General features: G+C 57.0%; 46 non-coding genes across 46 annotated transcripts; all 46 read left to right on the forward strand.

Annotated features, from left to right (window-relative positions):
* The first annotated feature begins 218 nt into the window (after positions 1-218).
* Positions 219-337, forward strand: LOC129897457 (5S ribosomal RNA). Its single transcript, XR_008768547.1, has one exon. It is a non-coding gene; the product is annotated as a 5S ribosomal RNA (ribosomal RNA).
* Positions 338-559: 222 nt separating this feature from the next.
* Positions 560-678, forward strand: LOC129897424 (5S ribosomal RNA). Its single transcript, XR_008768517.1, has one exon. It is a non-coding gene; the product is annotated as a 5S ribosomal RNA (ribosomal RNA).
* A 222-nt stretch (positions 679-900) lies between these two features.
* Positions 901-1,019, forward strand: LOC129897270 (5S ribosomal RNA). Its single transcript, XR_008768370.1, has one exon. It is a non-coding gene; the product is annotated as a 5S ribosomal RNA (ribosomal RNA).
* Positions 1,020-1,241: 222 nt separating this feature from the next.
* Positions 1,242-1,360, forward strand: LOC129897284 (5S ribosomal RNA). The gene has a single exon (XR_008768382.1). It is a non-coding gene; the product is annotated as a 5S ribosomal RNA (ribosomal RNA).
* Positions 1,361-1,582: 222 nt separating this feature from the next.
* Positions 1,583-1,701, forward strand: LOC129897295 (5S ribosomal RNA). Its single transcript, XR_008768393.1, has one exon. It is a non-coding gene; the product is annotated as a 5S ribosomal RNA (ribosomal RNA).
* A 222-nt stretch (positions 1,702-1,923) lies between these two features.
* On the forward strand, positions 1,924-2,042 carry LOC129897307 (5S ribosomal RNA). The gene has a single exon (XR_008768404.1). It is a non-coding gene; the product is annotated as a 5S ribosomal RNA (ribosomal RNA).
* Positions 2,043-2,264: 222 nt separating this feature from the next.
* On the forward strand, positions 2,265-2,383 carry LOC129897319 (5S ribosomal RNA). Its single transcript, XR_008768415.1, has one exon. It is a non-coding gene; the product is annotated as a 5S ribosomal RNA (ribosomal RNA).
* Positions 2,384-2,605: 222 nt separating this feature from the next.
* On the forward strand, positions 2,606-2,724 carry LOC129897331 (5S ribosomal RNA). Its single transcript, XR_008768426.1, has one exon. It is a non-coding gene; the product is annotated as a 5S ribosomal RNA (ribosomal RNA).
* A 222-nt stretch (positions 2,725-2,946) lies between these two features.
* LOC129897342 (5S ribosomal RNA) lies at positions 2,947-3,065 on the forward strand. The gene has a single exon (XR_008768437.1). It is a non-coding gene; the product is annotated as a 5S ribosomal RNA (ribosomal RNA).
* Positions 3,066-3,287: 222 nt separating this feature from the next.
* LOC129897354 (5S ribosomal RNA) lies at positions 3,288-3,406 on the forward strand. The gene has a single exon (XR_008768448.1). It is a non-coding gene; the product is annotated as a 5S ribosomal RNA (ribosomal RNA).
* Positions 3,407-3,628: 222 nt separating this feature from the next.
* On the forward strand, positions 3,629-3,747 carry LOC129897561 (5S ribosomal RNA). Its single transcript, XR_008768645.1, has one exon. It is a non-coding gene; the product is annotated as a 5S ribosomal RNA (ribosomal RNA).
* Positions 3,748-3,969: 222 nt separating this feature from the next.
* Positions 3,970-4,088, forward strand: LOC129897366 (5S ribosomal RNA). Its single transcript, XR_008768459.1, has one exon. It is a non-coding gene; the product is annotated as a 5S ribosomal RNA (ribosomal RNA).
* Positions 4,089-4,310: 222 nt separating this feature from the next.
* Positions 4,311-4,429, forward strand: LOC129897378 (5S ribosomal RNA). The gene has a single exon (XR_008768470.1). It is a non-coding gene; the product is annotated as a 5S ribosomal RNA (ribosomal RNA).
* Positions 4,430-4,651: 222 nt separating this feature from the next.
* Positions 4,652-4,770, forward strand: LOC129897567 (5S ribosomal RNA). Its single transcript, XR_008768650.1, has one exon. It is a non-coding gene; the product is annotated as a 5S ribosomal RNA (ribosomal RNA).
* Positions 4,771-4,992: 222 nt separating this feature from the next.
* LOC129897389 (5S ribosomal RNA) lies at positions 4,993-5,111 on the forward strand. Its single transcript, XR_008768481.1, has one exon. It is a non-coding gene; the product is annotated as a 5S ribosomal RNA (ribosomal RNA).
* Positions 5,112-5,333: 222 nt separating this feature from the next.
* LOC129897401 (5S ribosomal RNA) lies at positions 5,334-5,452 on the forward strand. Its single transcript, XR_008768494.1, has one exon. It is a non-coding gene; the product is annotated as a 5S ribosomal RNA (ribosomal RNA).
* A 222-nt stretch (positions 5,453-5,674) lies between these two features.
* On the forward strand, positions 5,675-5,793 carry LOC129897412 (5S ribosomal RNA). Its single transcript, XR_008768505.1, has one exon. It is a non-coding gene; the product is annotated as a 5S ribosomal RNA (ribosomal RNA).
* A 222-nt stretch (positions 5,794-6,015) lies between these two features.
* On the forward strand, positions 6,016-6,134 carry LOC129897415 (5S ribosomal RNA). Its single transcript, XR_008768508.1, has one exon. It is a non-coding gene; the product is annotated as a 5S ribosomal RNA (ribosomal RNA).
* Positions 6,135-6,356: 222 nt separating this feature from the next.
* On the forward strand, positions 6,357-6,475 carry LOC129897423 (5S ribosomal RNA). The gene has a single exon (XR_008768516.1). It is a non-coding gene; the product is annotated as a 5S ribosomal RNA (ribosomal RNA).
* Positions 6,476-6,697: 222 nt separating this feature from the next.
* LOC129897481 (5S ribosomal RNA) lies at positions 6,698-6,816 on the forward strand. The gene has a single exon (XR_008768570.1). It is a non-coding gene; the product is annotated as a 5S ribosomal RNA (ribosomal RNA).
* A 222-nt stretch (positions 6,817-7,038) lies between these two features.
* Positions 7,039-7,157, forward strand: LOC129897435 (5S ribosomal RNA). Its single transcript, XR_008768527.1, has one exon. It is a non-coding gene; the product is annotated as a 5S ribosomal RNA (ribosomal RNA).
* A 222-nt stretch (positions 7,158-7,379) lies between these two features.
* On the forward strand, positions 7,380-7,498 carry LOC129897447 (5S ribosomal RNA). Its single transcript, XR_008768538.1, has one exon. It is a non-coding gene; the product is annotated as a 5S ribosomal RNA (ribosomal RNA).
* A 222-nt stretch (positions 7,499-7,720) lies between these two features.
* On the forward strand, positions 7,721-7,839 carry LOC129897406 (5S ribosomal RNA). The gene has a single exon (XR_008768499.1). It is a non-coding gene; the product is annotated as a 5S ribosomal RNA (ribosomal RNA).
* Positions 7,840-8,061: 222 nt separating this feature from the next.
* LOC129897459 (5S ribosomal RNA) lies at positions 8,062-8,180 on the forward strand. The gene has a single exon (XR_008768549.1). It is a non-coding gene; the product is annotated as a 5S ribosomal RNA (ribosomal RNA).
* Positions 8,181-8,402: 222 nt separating this feature from the next.
* LOC129897471 (5S ribosomal RNA) lies at positions 8,403-8,521 on the forward strand. Its single transcript, XR_008768560.1, has one exon. It is a non-coding gene; the product is annotated as a 5S ribosomal RNA (ribosomal RNA).
* Positions 8,522-8,743: 222 nt separating this feature from the next.
* Positions 8,744-8,862, forward strand: LOC129897482 (5S ribosomal RNA). The gene has a single exon (XR_008768571.1). It is a non-coding gene; the product is annotated as a 5S ribosomal RNA (ribosomal RNA).
* Positions 8,863-9,084: 222 nt separating this feature from the next.
* Positions 9,085-9,203, forward strand: LOC129897494 (5S ribosomal RNA). Its single transcript, XR_008768582.1, has one exon. It is a non-coding gene; the product is annotated as a 5S ribosomal RNA (ribosomal RNA).
* Positions 9,204-9,425: 222 nt separating this feature from the next.
* On the forward strand, positions 9,426-9,544 carry LOC129897506 (5S ribosomal RNA). Its single transcript, XR_008768593.1, has one exon. It is a non-coding gene; the product is annotated as a 5S ribosomal RNA (ribosomal RNA).
* Positions 9,545-9,766: 222 nt separating this feature from the next.
* LOC129897564 (5S ribosomal RNA) lies at positions 9,767-9,885 on the forward strand. Its single transcript, XR_008768648.1, has one exon. It is a non-coding gene; the product is annotated as a 5S ribosomal RNA (ribosomal RNA).
* Positions 9,886-10,107: 222 nt separating this feature from the next.
* LOC129897519 (5S ribosomal RNA) lies at positions 10,108-10,226 on the forward strand. Its single transcript, XR_008768605.1, has one exon. It is a non-coding gene; the product is annotated as a 5S ribosomal RNA (ribosomal RNA).
* A 222-nt stretch (positions 10,227-10,448) lies between these two features.
* On the forward strand, positions 10,449-10,567 carry LOC129897530 (5S ribosomal RNA). Its single transcript, XR_008768616.1, has one exon. It is a non-coding gene; the product is annotated as a 5S ribosomal RNA (ribosomal RNA).
* Positions 10,568-10,789: 222 nt separating this feature from the next.
* On the forward strand, positions 10,790-10,908 carry LOC129897542 (5S ribosomal RNA). The gene has a single exon (XR_008768627.1). It is a non-coding gene; the product is annotated as a 5S ribosomal RNA (ribosomal RNA).
* Positions 10,909-11,130: 222 nt separating this feature from the next.
* Positions 11,131-11,249, forward strand: LOC129897483 (5S ribosomal RNA). Its single transcript, XR_008768572.1, has one exon. It is a non-coding gene; the product is annotated as a 5S ribosomal RNA (ribosomal RNA).
* A 222-nt stretch (positions 11,250-11,471) lies between these two features.
* LOC129897554 (5S ribosomal RNA) lies at positions 11,472-11,590 on the forward strand. The gene has a single exon (XR_008768638.1). It is a non-coding gene; the product is annotated as a 5S ribosomal RNA (ribosomal RNA).
* A 222-nt stretch (positions 11,591-11,812) lies between these two features.
* LOC129897565 (5S ribosomal RNA) lies at positions 11,813-11,931 on the forward strand. The gene has a single exon (XR_008768649.1). It is a non-coding gene; the product is annotated as a 5S ribosomal RNA (ribosomal RNA).
* Positions 11,932-12,153: 222 nt separating this feature from the next.
* LOC129897427 (5S ribosomal RNA) lies at positions 12,154-12,272 on the forward strand. Its single transcript, XR_008768520.1, has one exon. It is a non-coding gene; the product is annotated as a 5S ribosomal RNA (ribosomal RNA).
* Positions 12,273-12,494: 222 nt separating this feature from the next.
* LOC129897577 (5S ribosomal RNA) lies at positions 12,495-12,613 on the forward strand. Its single transcript, XR_008768660.1, has one exon. It is a non-coding gene; the product is annotated as a 5S ribosomal RNA (ribosomal RNA).
* A 222-nt stretch (positions 12,614-12,835) lies between these two features.
* Positions 12,836-12,954, forward strand: LOC129897588 (5S ribosomal RNA). Its single transcript, XR_008768671.1, has one exon. It is a non-coding gene; the product is annotated as a 5S ribosomal RNA (ribosomal RNA).
* A 222-nt stretch (positions 12,955-13,176) lies between these two features.
* LOC129897601 (5S ribosomal RNA) lies at positions 13,177-13,295 on the forward strand. The gene has a single exon (XR_008768682.1). It is a non-coding gene; the product is annotated as a 5S ribosomal RNA (ribosomal RNA).
* A 222-nt stretch (positions 13,296-13,517) lies between these two features.
* On the forward strand, positions 13,518-13,636 carry LOC129897562 (5S ribosomal RNA). The gene has a single exon (XR_008768646.1). It is a non-coding gene; the product is annotated as a 5S ribosomal RNA (ribosomal RNA).
* A 222-nt stretch (positions 13,637-13,858) lies between these two features.
* On the forward strand, positions 13,859-13,977 carry LOC129897613 (5S ribosomal RNA). Its single transcript, XR_008768693.1, has one exon. It is a non-coding gene; the product is annotated as a 5S ribosomal RNA (ribosomal RNA).
* A 222-nt stretch (positions 13,978-14,199) lies between these two features.
* On the forward strand, positions 14,200-14,318 carry LOC129897624 (5S ribosomal RNA). Its single transcript, XR_008768704.1, has one exon. It is a non-coding gene; the product is annotated as a 5S ribosomal RNA (ribosomal RNA).
* A 222-nt stretch (positions 14,319-14,540) lies between these two features.
* LOC129897637 (5S ribosomal RNA) lies at positions 14,541-14,659 on the forward strand. The gene has a single exon (XR_008768716.1). It is a non-coding gene; the product is annotated as a 5S ribosomal RNA (ribosomal RNA).
* A 222-nt stretch (positions 14,660-14,881) lies between these two features.
* LOC129897594 (5S ribosomal RNA) lies at positions 14,882-15,000 on the forward strand. The gene has a single exon (XR_008768675.1). It is a non-coding gene; the product is annotated as a 5S ribosomal RNA (ribosomal RNA).
* A 222-nt stretch (positions 15,001-15,222) lies between these two features.
* Positions 15,223-15,341, forward strand: LOC129897442 (5S ribosomal RNA). The gene has a single exon (XR_008768533.1). It is a non-coding gene; the product is annotated as a 5S ribosomal RNA (ribosomal RNA).
* Positions 15,342-15,563: 222 nt separating this feature from the next.
* LOC129897384 (5S ribosomal RNA) lies at positions 15,564-15,682 on the forward strand. Its single transcript, XR_008768476.1, has one exon. It is a non-coding gene; the product is annotated as a 5S ribosomal RNA (ribosomal RNA).
* The last annotated feature ends 88 nt before the right edge of the window (positions 15,683-15,770 follow it).

Below are 15,770 nucleotides of genomic sequence, written 5' to 3' on the forward strand. Positions count from 1 at the left end.
TTTTGTCGGAATTCGGCACGGTTTCGTCTACTCGACAACAAGTATTTTTTTGCGGACACGACATTCGGGGCCTAGACGCCGTTAGGACGTGCGATGGAGGCGCTTAGGACGGGCGTGACAGGCGGCAGGGTGCGTCGGTGCGTGGAGGGCAGGGCGCATGCCGGGGCGTTTGGGAGGGGAAGGGGGTGTTTAATAGAATTTAGAGCGCTAGGAATGATGGATGCGATCATACCAGCACTAACGCACCGGATCCCATCAGAACTCCGAAGTTAAGCGTGCTTGGGCGAGAGTAGTACTAGGATGGGTGACCCCCGGGGAAGTCCTCGTGTTGCATCCCTCCTTTTTGTCGGAATTCGGCACGGTTTCGTCTACTCGACAACAAGTATTTTTTTGCGGACACGACATTCGGGGCCTAGACGCCGTTAGGACGTGCGATGGAGGCGCTTAGGACGGGCGTGACAGGCGGCAGGGTGCGTCGGTGCGTGGAGGGCAGGGCGCATGCCGGGGCGTTTGGGAGGGGAAGGGGGTGTTTAATAGAATTTAGAGCGCTAGGAATGATGGATGCGATCATACCAGCACTAACGCACCGGATCCCATCAGAACTCCGAAGTTAAGCGTGCTTGGGCGAGAGTAGTACTAGGATGGGTGACCCCCTGGGAAGTCCTCGTGTTGCATCTCTCCTTTTTGTCGGAATTCGGCACGGTTTCGTCTACTCGACAACAAGTATTTTTTTGCGGACACGACATTCGGGGCCTAGACGCCGTTAGGACGTGCGATGGAGGCGCTTAGGACGGGCGTGACAGGCGGCAGGGTGCGTCGGTGCGTGGAGGGAAGGGCGCATGCCGGGGCGTTTGGGAGGGGAAGGGGGTGTTTAATAGAATTTAGAGCGCTAGGAATGATGGATGCGATCATACCAGCACTAACGCACCGGATCCCATCAGAACTCCGAAGTTAAGCGTGCTTGGGCGAGAGTAGTACTAGGATGGGTGACCCCCTGGGAAGTCCTCGTGTTGCATCCCTCCTTTTTGTCGGAATTCGGCACGGTTTCGTCTACTCGACAACAAGTATTTTTTTGCGGACACGACATTCGGGGCCTAGACGCCGTTAGGACGTGCGATGGAGGCGCTTAGGACGGGCGTGACAGGCGGCAGGGTGCGTCGGTGCGTGGAGGGCAGGGCGCATGCCGGGGCGTTTGGGAGGGGAAGGGGGTGTTTAATAGAATTTAGAGCGCTAGGAATGATGGATGCGATCATACCAGCACTAACGCACCGGATCCCATCAGAACTCCGAAGTTAAGCGTGCTTGGGCGAGAGTAGTACTAGGATGGGTGACCCCCTGGGAAGTCCTCGTGTTGCATCCCTCCTTTTTGTCGGAATTCGGCACGGTTTCGTCTACTCGACAACAAGTATTTTTTTGCGGACACGACATTCGGGGCCTAGACGCCGTTAGGACGTGCGATGGAGGCGCTTAGGACGGGCGTGACAGGCGGCAGGGTGCGTCGGTGCGTGGAGGGCAGGGCGCATGCCGGGGCGTTTGGGAGGGGAAGGGGGTGTTTAATAGAATTTAGAGCGCTAGGAATGATGGATGCGATCATACCAGCACTAACGCACCGGATCCCATCAGAACTCCGAAGTTAAGCGTGCTTGGGCGAGAGTAGTACTAGGATGGGTGACCCCCTGGGAAGTCCTCGTGTTGCATCCCTCCTTTTTGTCGGAATTCGGCACGGTTTCGTCTACTCGACAACAAGTATTTTTTTGCGGACACGACATTCGGGGCCTAGACGCCGTTAGGACGTGCGAGGGAGGCGCTTAGGACGGGCGTGACAGGCGGCAGGGTGCGTCGGTGCGTGGAGGGCAGGGCGCATGCCGGGGCGTTTGGGAGGGGAAGGGGGTGTTTAATAGAATTTAGAGCGCTAGGAATGATGGATGCGATCATACCAGCACTAACGCACCGGATCCCATCAGAACTCCGAAGTTAAGCGTGCTTGGGCGAGAGTAGTACTAGGATGGGTGACCCCCTGGGAAGTCCTCGTGTTGCATCCCTCCTTTTTGTCGGAATTCGGCACGGTTTCGTCTACTCGACAACAAGTATTTTTTTGCGGACACGACATTCGGGGCCTAGACGCCGTTAGGACGTGCGATGGAGGCGCTTAGGACGGGCGTGACAGGCGGCAGGGTGCGTCGGTGCGTGGAGGGCAGGGCGCATGCCGGGGCGTTTGGGAGGGGAAGGGGGTGTTTAATAGAATTTAGAGCGCTAGGAATGATGGATGCGATCATACCAGCACTAACGCACCGGATCCCATCAGAACTCCGAAGTTAAGCGTGCTTGGGCGAGAGTAGTACTAGGATGGGTGACCCCCTGGGAAGTCCTCGTGTTGCATCCCTCCTTTTTGTCGGAATTCGGCACGGTTTCGTCTACTCGACAACAAGTATTTTTTTGCGGACACGACATTCGGGGCCTAGACGCCGTTAGGACGTGCGATGGAGGCGCTTAGGACGGGCGTGACAGGCGGCAAGGTGCGTCGGTGCGTGGAGGGCAGGGCGCATGCCGGGGCGTTTGGGAGGGGAAGGGGGTGTTTAATAGAATTTAGAGCGCTGGGAATGATGGATGCGATCATACCAGCACTAACGCACCGGATCCCATCAGAACTCCGAAGTTAAGCGTGCTTGGGCGAGAGTAGTACTAGGATGGGTGACCCCCTGGGAAGTCCTCGTGTTGCATCCCTCCTTTTTGTCGGAATTCGGCACGGTTTCGTCTACTCGACAACAAGTATTTTTTTGCGGACACGACATTCGGGGCCTAGACGCCGTTAGGACGTGCGATGGAGGCGCTTAGGACGGGCGTGACAGGCGGCAGGGTGCGTCGGTGCGTGGAGGGCAGGGCGCATGCCGGGGCGTTTGGGAGGGGAAGGGGGTGTTTAATAGAATTTAGAGCGCTAGGAATGATGGATGCGATCATACCAGCACTAACGCACCGGATCCCATCAGAACTCCGAAGTTAAGCGTGCTTGGGCGAGAGTAGTACTAGGATGGGTGACCCCCTGGGAAGTCCTCGTGTTGCATCCCTCCTTTTTGTCGGAATTCGGCACGGTTTCGTCTACTCGACAACAAGTATTTTTTTGCGGACACGACATTCGGGGCCTAGACGCCGTTAGGACGTGCGATGGAGGCGCTTAGGACGGGCGTGACAGGCGGCAGGGTGCGTCGGTGCGTGGAGGGCAGGGCGCATGCCGGGGCGTTTGGGAGGGGAAGGGGGTGTTTAATAGAATTTAGAGCGCCAGGAATGATGGATGCGATCATACCAGCACTAACGCACCGGATCCCATCAGAACTCCGAAGTTAAGCGTGCTTGGGCGAGAGTAGTACTAGGATGGGTGACCCCCTGGGAAGTCCTCGTGTTGCATCCCTCCTTTTTGTCGGAATTCGGCACGGTTTCGTCTACTCGACAACAAGTATTTTTTTGCGGACACAACATTCGGGGCCTAGACGCCGTTAGGACGTGCGATGGAGGCGCTTAGGACGGGCGTGACAGGCGGCAGGGTGCGTCGGTGCGTGGAGGGCAGGGCGCATGCCGGGGCGTTTGGGAGGGGAAGGGGGTGTTTAATAGAATTTAGAGCGCTAGGAATGATGGATGCGATCATACCAGCACTAACGCACCGGATCCCATCAAAACTCCGAAGTTAAGCGTGCTTGGGCGAGAGTAGTACTAGGATGGGTGACCCCCTGGGAAGTCCTCGTGTTGCATCCCTCCTTTTTGTCGGAATTCGGCACGGTTTCGTCTACTCGACAACAAGTATTTTTTTGCGGACACGACATTCGGGGCCTAGACGCCGTTAGCACGTGCGATGGAGGCGCTTAGGACGGGCGTGACAGGCGGCAGGGTGCGTCGGTGCGTGGAGGGCAGGGCGCATGCAGGGGCGTTTGGGAGGGGAAGGGGGTGTTTAATAGAATTTAGAGCGCTAGGAATGATGGATGCGATCATACCAGCACTAACGCACCGGATCCCATCAGAACTCCGAAGTTAAGCGTGCTTGGGCGAGAGTAGTACTAGGATGGGTGACCCCCTGGGAAGTCCTCGTGTTGCATCCCTCCTTTTTGTCGGAATTCGGCACGGTTTCGTCTACTCGACAACAAGTATTTTTTTGCGGACACGACATTCGGGGCCTAGACGCCGTTAGGACGTGCGATGGAGGCGCTTAGGACGGGCGTGACAGGCGGCAGGGTGCGTCGGTGCGTGGAGGGCAGGGCGCATGCCGGGGCGTTTGGGAGGGGAAGGGGGTGTTTAATAGAATTTAGAGCGCTAGGAATGATGGATGCGATCATACCAGCACTAACGCACCGGATCCCATCAGAACTCCGAAGTTAAGCGTGCTTGGGCGAGAGTAGTACTAGGATGGGTGACCCCCTGGGAAGTCCTCGTGTTGCATCCCTCCTTTTTGTCGGAATTCGGCACGGTTTCGTCTACTCGACAACAAGTATTTTTTTGCGGACACGACATTCGGGGCCTAGACGCCGTTAGGACGTGCGATGGAGGCGCTTAGGACGGGCGTGACAGGCGGCAGGGTGCGTCGGTGCGTGGAGGGCAGGGCGCATGCCGGGGCGTTTGGGAGGGGAAGGGGGTGTTTAATAGAATTTAGAGCGCTAGGAATGATGGATGCGATCATACCAGCACTAACGCACCGAATCCCATCAGAACTCCGAAGTTAAGCGTGCTTGGGCGAGAGTAGTACTAGGATGGGTGACCCCCTGGGAAGTCCTCGTGTTGCATCCCTCCTTTTTGTCGGAATTCGGCACGGTTTCGTCTACTCGACAACAAGTATTTTTTTGCGGACACGACATTCGGGGCCTAGACGCCGTTAGGACGTGCGATGGAGGCGCTTAGGACGGGCGTGACAGGCGGCAGGGTGCGTCGGTGCGTGGAGGGCAGGGCGCATGCCGGGGCGTTTGGGAGGGGAAGGGGGTGTTTAATAGAATTTAGAGCGCTAGGAATGATGGATGCGATCATACCAGCACTAACGCACCGGATCCCATCAGAACTCCGAAGTTAAGCGTGCTTGGGCGAGAGTAGTACTAGGATGGGTGACCCCCTGGGAAGTCCTCGTGTTGCATCCCTCCTTTTTGTCGGAATTCGGCACGGTTTCGTCTACTCGACAACAAGTATTTTTTTGCGGACACGACATTCGGGGCCTAGACGCCGTTAGGACGTGCGATGGAGGCGCTTAGGACGGGCGTGACAGGCGGCAGGGTGCGTCGGTGCGTGGAGGGCAGGGCGCATGCCGGGGCGTTTGGGAGGGGAAGGGGGTGTTTAATAGAATTTAGAGCGCTAGGAATGATGGATGCGATCATACCAGCACTAACGCACCGGATCCCATCAGAACTCCGAAGTTAAGCGTGCTTGGGCGAGAGTAGTACTAGGATGGGTGACCCCCTGGGAAGTCCTCGTGTTGCATCCCTCCTTTTTGTCGGAATTCGGCACGGTTTCGTCTACTCGACAACAAGTATTTTTTTGCGGACACGACATTCGGGGCCTAGACGCCGTTAGGACGTGCGATGGAGGCGCTTAGGACGGGCGTGACAGGCGGCAGGGTGCGTCGGTGCGTGGAGGGCAGGGCGCATGCCGGGGCGTTTGGGAGGGGAAGGGGGTGTTTAATAGAATTTAGAGCGCTAGGAATGATGGATGCGATCATACCAGCACTAACGCACCGGATCCCATCAGAACTCCGAAGTTAAGCGTGCTTGGGCGAGAGTAGTACTAGGATGGGTGACCCCCTGGGAAGTCCTCGTGTTGCATCCCTCCTTTTTGTCGGAATTCGGCACGGTTTCGTCTACTCGACAATAAGTATTTTTTTGCGGACACGACATTCGGGGCCTAGACGCCGTTAGGACGTGCGATGGAGGCGCTTAGGACGGGCGTGACAGGCGGCAGGGTGCGTCGGTGCGTGGAGGGCAGGGCGCATGCCGGGGCGTTTGGGAGGGGAAGGGGGTGTTTAATAGAATTTAGAGCGCTAGGAATGATGGATGCGATCATACCAGCACTAACGCACCGGATCCCATCAGAACTCCGAAGTTAAACGTGCTTGGGCGAGAGTAGTACTAGGATGGGTGACCCCCTGGGAAGTCCTCGTGTTGCATCCCTCCTTTTTGTCGGAATTCGGCACGGTTTCGTCTACTCGACAACAAGTATTTTTTTGCGGACACGACATTCGGGGCCTAGACGCCGTTAGGACGTTCGATGGAGGCGCTTAGGACGGGCGTGACAGGCGGCAGGGTGCGTCGGTGCGTGGAGGGCAGGGCGCATGCCGGGGCGTTTGGGAGGGGAAGGGGGTGTTTAATAGAATTTAGAGCGCTAGGAATGATGGATGCGATCATACCAGCACTAACGCACCGGATCCCATCAGAACTCCGAAGTTAAGCGTGCTTGGGCGAGAGTAGTACTAGGATGGGTGACCCCCTGGGAAGTCCTCGTGTTGCATCCCTCCTTTTTGTCGGAATTCGGCACGGTTTCGTCTACTCGACAACAAGTATTTTTTTGCGGACACGACATTCGGGGCCTAGACGCCGTTAGGACGTGCGATGGAGGCGCTTAGGACGGGCGTGACAGGCGGCAGGGTGCGTCGGTGCGTGGAGGGCAGGGCGCATGCCGGGGCGTTTGGGAGGGGAAGGGGGTGTTTAATAGAATTTAGAGCGCTAGGAATGATGGATGCGATCATACCAGCACTAACGCATCGGATCCCATCAGAACTCCGAAGTTAAGCGTGCTTGGGCGAGAGTAGTACTAGGATGGGTGACCCCCTGGGAAGTCCTCGTGTTGCATCCCTCCTTTTTGTCGGAATTCGGCACGGTTTCGTCTACTCGACAACAAGTATTTTTTTGCGGACACGACATTCGGGGCCTAGACGCCGTTAGGACGTGCGATGGAGGCGCTTAGGACGGGCGTGACAGGCGGCAGGGTGCGTCGGTGCGTGGAGGGAAGGGCGCATGCCGGGGCGTTTGGGAGGGGAAGGGGGTGTTTAATAGAATTTAGAGCGCTAGGAATGATGGATGCGATCATACCAGCACTAACGCACCGGATCCCATCAGAACTCCGAAGTTAAGCGTGCTTGGGCGAGAGTAGTACTAGGATGGGTGACCCCCTGGGAAGTCCTCGTGTTGCATCCCTCCTTTTTGTCGGAATTCGGCACGGTTTCGTCTACTCGACAACAAGTATTTTTTTGCGGACACGACATTCGGGGCCTAGACGCCGTTAGGACGTGCGATGGAGGCGCTTAGGACGGGCGTGACAGGCGGCAGGGTGCGTCGGTGCGTGGAGGGCAGGGCGCATGCCGGGGCGTTTGGGAGGGGAAGGGGGTGTTTAATAGAATTTAGAGCGCTAGGAATGATGGATGCGATCATACCAGCACTAACGCACCGGATCCCATCAGAACTCCGAAGTTAAGCGTGCTTGGGCGAGAGTAGTACTAGGATGGGTGACCCCCTGGGAAGTCCTCGTGTTGCATCCCTCCTTTTTGTCGGAATTCGGCACGGTTTCGTCTACTCGACAACAAGTATTTTTTTGCGGACACGACATTCGGGGCCTAGACGCCGTTAGGACGTGCGATGGAGGCGCTTAGGACGGGCGTGACAGGCGGCAGGGTGCGTCGGTGCGTGGAGGGCAGGGCGCATGCCGGGGCGTTTGGGAGGGGAAGGGGGTGTTTAATAGAATTTAGAGCGCTAGGAATGATGGATGCGATCATACCAGCACTAACGCACCGGATCCCATCAGAACTCCGAAGTTAAGCGTGCTTGGGCGAGAGTAGTACTAGGATGGGTGACCCCCTGGGAAGTCCTCGTGTTGCATCCATCCTTTTTGTCGGAATTCGGCACGGTTTCGTCTACTCGACAACAAGTATTTTTTTGCGGACACGACATTCGGGGCCTAGACGCCGTTAGGACGTGCGATGGAGGCGCTTAGGACGGGCGTGACAGGCGGCAGGGTGCGTCGGTGCGTGGAGGGCAGGGCGCATGCCGGGGCGTTTGGGAGGGGAAGGGGGTGTTTAATAGAATTTAGAGCGCTAGGAATGATGGATGCGATCATACCAGCACTAACGCACCGGATCCCATCAGAACTCCGAAGTTAAGCGTGCTTGGGCGAGAGTAGTACTAGGATGGGTGACCCCCTGGGAAGTCCTCGTGTTGCATCCCTCCTTTTTGTCGGAATTCGGCACGGTTTCGTCTACTCGACAACAAGTATTTTTTTGCGGACACGACATTCGGGGCCTAGACGCCGTTAGGACGTGCGATGGAGGCGCTAAGGACGGGCGTGACAGGCGGCAGGGTGCGTCGGTGCGTGGAGGGCAGGGCGCATGCCGGGGCGTTTGGGAGGGGAAGGGGGTGTTTAATAGAATTTAGAGCGCTAGGAATGATGGATGCGATCATACCAGCACTAACGCACCGGATCCCATCAGAACTCCGAAGTTAAGCGTGCTTGGGCGAGAGTAGTACTAGGATGGGTGACCCCCTGGGAAGTCCTCGTGTTGCATCCCTCCTTTTTGTCGGAATTCGGCACGGTTTCGTCTACTCGACAACAAGTATTTTTTTGCGGACACGACATTCGGGGCCTAGACGCCGTTAGGACGTGCGATGGAGGCGCTTAGGACGGGCGTGACAGGCGGCAAGGTGCGTCGGTGCGTGGAGGGCAGGGCGCATGCCGGGGCGTTTGGGAGGGGAAGGGGGTGTTTAATAGAATTTAGAGCGCTGGGAATGATGGATGCGATCATACCAGCACTAACGCACCGGATCCCATCAGAACTCCGAAGTTAAGCGTGCTTGGGCGAGAGTAGTACTAGGATGGGTGACCCCCTGGGAAGTCCTCGTGTTGCATCCCTCCTTTTTGTCGGAATTCGGCACGGTTTCGTCTACTCGACAACAAGTATTTTTTTGCGGACACGACATTCGGGGCCTAGACGCCGTTAGGACGTGCGATGGAGGCGCTTAGAACGGGCGTGACAGGCGGCAGGGTGCGTCGGTGCGTGGAGGGCAGGGCGCATGCCGGGGCGTTTGGGAGGGGAAGGGGGTGTTTAATAGAATTTAGAGCGCTAGGAATGATGGATGCGATCATACCAGCACTAACGCACCGGATCCCATCAGAACTCCGAAGTTAAGCGTGCTTGGGCGAGAGTAGTACTAGGATGGGTGACCCCCTGGGAAGTCCTCGTGTTGCATCCCTCCTTTTTGTCGGAATTCGGCACGGTTTCGTCTACTCGACAACAAGTATTTTTTTGCGGACACGACATTCGGGGCCTAGACGCCGTTAGGACGTGCGATGGAGGCGCTTAGGACGGGCGTGACAGGCGGCAGGGTGCGTCGGTGCGTGGAGGGCAGGGCGCATGCCGGGGCGTTTGGGAGGGGAAGGGGGTGTTTAATAGAATTTAGAGCGCTGGGAATGATGGATGCGATCATACCAGCACTAACGCACCGGATCCCATCAGAACTCCGAAGTTAAGCGTGCTTGGGCGAGAGTAGTACTAGGATGGGTGACCCCCTGGGAAGTCCTCGTGTTGCATCCCTCCTTTTTGTCGGAATTCGGCACGGTTTCGTCTACTCGACAACAAGTATTTTTTTGCGGACACGACATTCGGGGCCTAGACGCCGTTAGGACGTGCGATGGAGGCGCTTAGGACGGGCGTGACAGGCGGAAGGGTGCGTCGGTGCGTGGAGGGCAGGGCGCATGCCGGGGCGTTTGGGAGGGGAAGGGGGTGTTTAATAGAATTTAGAGCGCTAGGAATGATGGATGCGATCATACCAGCACTAACGCACCGGATCCCATCAGAACTCCGAATTTAAGCGTGCTTGGGCGAGAGTAGTACTAGGATGGGTGACCCCCTGGGAAGTCCTCGTGTTGCATCCCTCCTTTTTGTCGGAATTCGGCACGGTTTCGTCTACTCGACAACAAGTATTTTTTTGCGGACACGACATTCGGGGCCTAGACGCCGTTAGGACGTGCGATGGAGGCGCTTAGGACGGGCGTGACAGGCGGCAGGGTGCGTCGGTGCGTGGAGGGCAGGGCGCATGCCGGGGCGTTTGGGAGGGGAAGGGGGTGTTTAATAGAATTTAGAGCGCTAGGAATGATGGATGCGATCATACCAGCACTAACGCACCGGATCCCATCAGAACTCCGAAGTTAAGCGTGCTTGGGCGAGAGTAGTACTAGGATGGGTGACCCCCTGGGAAGTCCTCGTGTTGCATCCCTCCTTTTTGTCGGAATTCGGCACGGTTTCGTCTACTCGACAACAAGTATTTTTTTGCGGACACGACATTCGGGGCCTAGACGCCGTTAGGACGTGCGATGGAGGCGCTTAGGACGGGCGTGACAGGCGGCAGGGTGCGTCGGTGCGTGGAGGGCAGGGCGCATGCCGGGGCGTTTGGGAGGGGATGGGGGTGTTTAATAGAATTTAGAGCGCTAGGAATGATGGATGCGATCATACCAGCACTAACGCACCGGATCCCATCAGAACTCCGAAGTTAAGCGTGCTTGGGCGAGAGTAGTACTAGGATGGGTGACCCCCTGGGAAGTCCTCGTGTTGCATCCCTCCTTTTTGTCGGAATTCGGCACGGTTTCGTCTACTCGACAACAAGTATTTTTTTGCGGACACGACATTCGGGGCCTAGACGCCGTTAGGACGTGCGATGGAGGCGCTTAGGACGGGCGTGACAGGCGGCAGGGTGCGTCGGTGCGTGGAGGGCAGGGCGCATGCCGGGGCGTTTGGGAGGGGAAGGGGGTGTTTAATAGAATTTAGAGCGCTAGGAATGATGGATGCGATCATACCAGCACTAACGCACCGGATCCCATCAGAACTCCGAAGTTAAGCGTGCTTGGGCGAGAGTAGTACTAGGATGGGTGACCCCCTGGGAAGTCCTCGTGTTGCATCCCTCCTTTTTGTCGGAATTCGGCACGGTTTCGTCTACTCGACAACAAGTATTTTTTTGCGGACACGACATTCGGGGCCTAGACGCCGTTAGGACGTGCGATGGAGGCGCTTAGGACGGGCGTGACAGGCGGCAGGGTGCGTCGGTGCGTGGAGGGCAGGGCGCATGCCGGGGCGTTTAGGAGGGGAAGGGGGTGTTTAATAGAATTTAGAGCGCTGGGAATGATGGATGCGATCATACCAGCACTAACGCATCGGATCCCATCAGAACTCCGAAGTTAAGCGTGCTTGGGCGAGAGTAGTACTAGGATGGGTGACCCCCTGGGAAGTCCTCGTGTTGCATCCCTCCTTTTTGTCGGAATTCGGCACGGTTTCGTCTACTCGACAACAAGTATTTTTTTGCGGACACGACATTCGGGGCCTAGACGCCGTTAGGACGTGCGATGGAGGCGCTTAGGACGGGCGTGACAGGCGGCAGGGTGCGTCGGTGCGTGGAGGGCAGGGCGCATGCCGGGGCGTTTGGGAGGGGAAGGGGGTGTTTAATAGAATTTAGAGCGCTAGGAATGATGGATGCGATCATACCAGCACTAACGCACCGGATCCCATCAGAACTCCGAAGTTAAGCGTGCTTGGGCGAGAGTAGTACTAGGATGGGTGACCCCCTGGGAAGTCCTCGTGTTGCATCCCTCCTTTTTGTCGGAATTCGGCACGGTTTCGTCTACTCGACAACAAGTATTTTTTTGCGGACACGACATTCGGGGCCTAGACGCCGTTAGGACGTGCGATGGAGGCGCTTAGGACGGGCGTGACAGGCGGCAGGGTGCGTCGGTGCGTGGAGGGCAGGGCGCATGCCGGGGCGTTTGGGAGGGGAAGGGGGTGTTTAATAGAATTTAGAGCGCTAGGAATGATGGATGCGATCATACCAGCACTAACGCACCGGATCCCATCAGAACTCCGAAGTTAAGCGTGCTTGGGCGAGAGTAGTACTAGGATGGGTGACCCCCTGGGAAGTCCTCGTGTTGCATCCCTCCTTTTTGTCGGAATTCGGCACGGTTTCGTCTACTCGACAACAAGTATTTTTTTGCGGACACGACATTCGGGGCCTAGACGCCGTTAGGACGTGCGATGGAGGCGCTTAGGACGGGCGTGACAGGCGGCAGGGTGCGTCGGTGCGTGGAGGGCAGGGCGCATGCCGGGGCGTTTGGGAGGGGAAGGGGGTGTTTAATAGAATTTAGAGCGCTAGGAATGATGGATGCGATCATACCAGCACTAACGCACCGGATCCCATCAGAACTCCGAAGTGAAGCGTGCTTGGGCGAGAGTAGTACTAGGATGGGTGACCCCCTGGGAAGTCCTCGTGTTGCATCCCTCCTTTTTGTCGGAATTCGGCACGGTTTCGTCTACTCGACAACAAGTATTTTTTTGCGGACACGACATTCGGGGCCTAGACGCCGTTAGGACGTGCGATGGAGGCGCTTAGGACGGGCGTGACAGGCGGCAGGGTGCGTCGGTGCGTGGAGGGCAGGGCGCATGCCGGGGCGTTTGGGAGGGGAAGGGGGTGTTTAATAGAATTTAGAGCGCTAGGAATGATGGATGCGATCATACCAGCACTAACGCACCGGATCCCATCAGAACTCCGAAGTTAAGCGTGCTTGGGCGAGAGTAGTACTAGGATGGGTGACCCCCTGGGAAGTCCTCGTGTTGCATCCCTCCTTTTTGTCGGAATTCGGCACGGTTTCGTCTACTCGACAACAAGTATTTTTTTGCGGACACGACATTCGGGGCCTAGACGCCGTTAGGACGTGCGATGGAGGCGCTTAGGACGGGCGTGACAGGCGGCAGGGTGCGTCGGTGCGTGGAGGGCAGGGCGCATGCCGGGGCGTTTGGGAGGGGAAGGGGGTGTTTAATAGAATTTAGAGCGCTAGGAATGATGGATGCGATCATACCAGCACTAACGCACCGGATCCCATCAGAACTCCGAAGTTAAGCGTGCTTGGGCGAGAGTAGTACTAGGATGGGTGACCCCCTGGGAAGTCCTCGTGTTGCATCCCTCCTTTTTGTCGGAATTCGGCACGGTTTCGTCTACTCGACAACAAGTATTTTTTTGCGGACACGACATTCGGGGCCTAGACGCCGTTAGGACGTGCGATGGAGGCGCTTAGGACGGGCGTGACAGGCGGCAGGGTGCGTCGGTGCGTGGAGGGCAGGGCGCACGCCGGGGCGTTTGGGAGGGGAAGGGGGTGTTTAATAGAATTTAGAGCGCTAGGAATGATGGATGCGATCATACCAGCACTAACGCACCGGATCCCATCAGAACTCCGAAGTTAAGCGTGCTTGGGCGAGAGTAGTACTAGGATGGGTGACCCCCTGGGAAGTCCTCGTGTTGCATCCCTCCTTTTTGTCGGAATTCGGCACGGTTTCGTCTACTCGACAACAAGTATTTTTTTGCGGACACGACATTCGGGGCCTAGACGCCGTTAGGACGTGCGATGGAGGCGCTTAGGACGGGCGTGACAGGCGGCAGGGTGCGTCGGTGCGTGGAGGGCAGGGCGCATGCCGGGGCGTTTGGGAGGGGAAGGGGGTGTTTAATAGAATTTAGAGCGCTAGGAATGATGGATGCGATCATACCAGCACTAACGCACCGGATCCCATCAAAACTCCGAAGTTAAGCGTGCTTGGGCGAGAGTAGTACTAGGATGGGTGACCCCCTGGGAAGTCCTCGTGTTGCATCCCTCCTTTTTGTCGGAATTCGGCACGGTTTCGTCTACTCGACAACAAGTATTTTTTTGCGAACACGACATTCGGGGCCTAGACGCCGTTAGGACGTGCGATGGAGGCGCTTAGGACGGGCGTGACAGGCGGCAGGGTGCGTCGGTGCGTGGAGGGCAGGGCGCACGCCGGGGCGTTTGGGAGGGGAAGGGGGTGTTTAATAGAATTTAGAGCGCTAGGAATGATGGATGCGATCATACCAGCACTAACGCACCGGATCCCATCAGAACTCCGAAGTTAAGCGTGCTTGGGCGAGAGTAGTACTAGGATGGGTGACCCCCTGGGAAGTCCTCGTGTTGCATCCCTCCTTTTTGTCGGAATTCGGCACGGTTTCGTCTACTCGACAACAAGTATTTTTTTGCGGACACGACATTCGGGGCCTAGACGCCGTTAGGACGTGCGATGGAGGCGCTTAGGACGGGCGTGACAGGCGGCAGGGTGCGTCGGTGCGTGGAGGGCAGGGCGCATGCCGGGGCGTTTGGGAGGGGAAGGGGGTGTTTAATAGAATTTAGAGCGCTAGGAATGATGGATGCGATCATACCAGCACTAACGCACCGGATCCCATCAGAACTCCGAAGTTAAGCGTGCTTGGGCGAGAGTAGTACTAGGATGGGTGACCCCCTGGGAAGTCCTCGTGTTGCATCCCTCCTTTTTGTCGGAATTCGGCACGGTTTCGTCTACTCGACAACAAGTATTTTTTTGCGAACACGACATTCGGGGCCTAGACGCCGTTAGGACGTGCGATGGAGGCGCTTAGGACGGGCGTGACAGGCGGCAGGGTGCGTCGGTGCGTGGAGGGCAGGGCGCATGCCGGGGCGTTTGGGAGGGGAAGGGGGTGTTTAATAGAATTTAGAGCGCTAGGAATGATGGATGCGATCATACCAGCACTAACGCACCGGATCCCATCAGAACTCCGAAGTTAAGCGTGCTTGGGCGAGAGTAGTACTAGGATGGGTGACCCCCTGGGAAGTCCTCGTGTTGCATCCCTCCTTTTTGTCGGAATTCGGCACGGTTTCGTCTACTCGACAACAAGTATTTTTTTGCGGACACGACATTCGGGGCCTAGACGCCGTTAGGACGTGCGATGGAGGCGCTTAGGACGGGCGTGACATGCGGCAGGGTGCGTCGGTGCGTGGAGGGCAGGGCGCACGCCGGGGTGTTTGGGAGGGGAAGGGGGTGTTTAATAGAATTTAGAGCGCTAGGAATGATGGATGCGATCATACCAGCACTAACGCACCGGATCCCATCAGAACTCCGAAGTTAAGCGTGCTTGGGCGAGAGTAGTACTAGGATGGGAGACCCCCTGGGAAGTCCTCGTGTTGCATCAATACTTTTTGTCGGAATTCGGCACGGTTTCGTCTAGTCGACAACAAGTATTTTTTTGCGGACACGACATTCGGGGCCTAGACGCCGTTAGGACGTGCGATGGAGGCGCTTAGGACGGGCGTGACAGGCGGCAGGGTGGGTCGGTGCGTGGAGGGCAGGGCGCATGCCGGGGCGTTTGGGAGGGGAAGGGGGTGTTTAACAGAATTTAGAGCGCTAGGAATGATGGATGCGATCATACCAGCACTAACGCACCGGATCCCATCAGAACTCCGAAGTTAAGCGTGCTTGGGCGAGAGTAGTACTAGGATGGGTGACCCCCAGGGAAGTCCTCGTGTTGCATCCCTCCTTTTTGTCGGAATTCGGCACGGTTTCGTCTACTCGACAACAAGTATTTTTTTGCGGACACGACATTCGGGGCCTAGACGCCGTTAGGACGTGCGATGGAGGCGCTTAGGACGGGCGTGAAAGGCGGCAGGGTGCGTCGGTGCGTGGAGGGCAGGGCGCATGCCGGGGCGTTTGGGAGGGGAAGGGGGTGTTTAATAGAATTTAGAGCGCTAGGAATGATGGATGCGATCATACCAGCACTAACGCACCGGATCCCATCAGAACTCCGAAGTTAAGCGTGCTTGGGCGAGAGTAGTACTAGGATGGGAGACCCCCTGGGAAGTCCTCGTGTTGCATCCCTCCTTTTTGTCGGAATTCGGCACGGTTTCGTCTACTCGACAACAAGTATTTTTTTGCGGACACGACATTCGGGGCCTAGACGCCGTTA

The sequence above is a fragment of the Solanum dulcamara genome, chromosome 7 (genome assembly GCF_947179165.1).
Source record: "Solanum dulcamara chromosome 7, daSolDulc1.2, whole genome shotgun sequence".
NCBI lineage: Eukaryota > Viridiplantae > Streptophyta > Magnoliopsida > Solanales > Solanaceae > Solanum > Solanum dulcamara.